This window comes from Ricinus communis, chromosome 8 (genome assembly GCF_019578655.1).
Source record: "Ricinus communis isolate WT05 ecotype wild-type chromosome 8, ASM1957865v1, whole genome shotgun sequence".
In the NCBI taxonomy this organism is placed as follows: domain Eukaryota; kingdom Viridiplantae; phylum Streptophyta; class Magnoliopsida; order Malpighiales; family Euphorbiaceae; genus Ricinus; species Ricinus communis.
The window spans coordinates 281,158-282,550 of NC_063263.1; positions in this window are offsets into that span (position 1 = coordinate 281,158).

The following is a 1,393-nucleotide window of genomic DNA, read 5'->3' on the forward strand; positions in this document are numbered from 1 at the left end:
CTACTAGCCCGCTTGAATGGGTGGGTGCATGCAAGTCGGGTCTTCAAATCAAACCACTTCCTCATTGTTAGTTTTGGATAAAATCATTATTAGCCCTTAGGGTTGGATAAAATTTATCCAACAAGTCCATAATCCAATTCTGCTCAAGTTCGAGTAGGATTCAGGTCTCCATCATCTTTTACGCACTATCCGAATATAGTTATGTAAATAAATTTTAAATTCGTTGTCTTTTCATAAAACCGGGCAACAAATAATTTATCCTTTTAAATCCTATAAAAAACAGTGCAATAATTTTTTTTGCTCAGACTTTAATAGTTCATTATTTTTATGTTTAACGATTTTGCACAATCTCAATTATCTTTAAGAAAAATTATATAAAAGGTTCTCAAGTTGATCTTTTTTAAAGAAAATTCATTAATTAGAAAACAACACATCATAAACTATAAGTCACAATATTATAGGGATGCTCATGCCAAATGATGAACCAGCAATGTAACGTAAAGTCCGAGCAAGATTGTGAGCTATCACATTAGTTTGTATAATATTTGAGAAAAAAATTAAATGATCAAGTAGAATCACTTACCTCGTGATGATTTCACAAGTGTGTTTAATTGAATCACTAAGTCAAAAGCACAAAGATCATTTGAAAATTGCACTCTTCACAAACCAAAACTTGCATTTTAGAAATTCAATTGTAGAGATCAATCGTTGTTTTTCTTCTTTTTAAGAATAGTTGTATTTAGAGTTAATTTTTCATTCTTTTTATCCATTTTCACGTAAATTAGATCCATGTGGCTAATAAGAGCTTAACCTTTTAGCCTTTTTAGCTGTAGCTGATTAATTAACTTAAAGATAAATAGGTTTGGGTCAATATATCGTGGGTTATCCGACCTGAATTTCAACATCTCCCACCCGCACATGATGGGTAATACCTTATTGCGAGACTTTATGTAATTGAATAAAAATACACTTTCCTACTGGTAAACGAATTATGCCACCTAGCAAGTAGATTTGCACTTGAGAGCTTATTACTTTACATCTGTTAAGAATAATATAGAAGTTTCAACCCTAAACAAGATAATTGAAAAATTTAATTAATCATTCTCGCAGTCCCCTAGACTTCTCCCTTTAAGAATATTACACCATATATGATCCCTTAAAGGGCATGTTTTGTATATGTCAATTTTGTGTATCCATAATTAAGTCATGCTTCTACTAAGTGATAAGATTGGCTAGCTAATGAACACACTAAACAAAGTCTTTCTTTCTCATTTGAGATTTATAATCCATAATTATTTTTCTAAACACGTTCTATAGGTTGAATCATCCATAACTATAGTTACATGGTAAGATAGAAAAACACCAAGTATAAAATATACTAACAATTTTCATT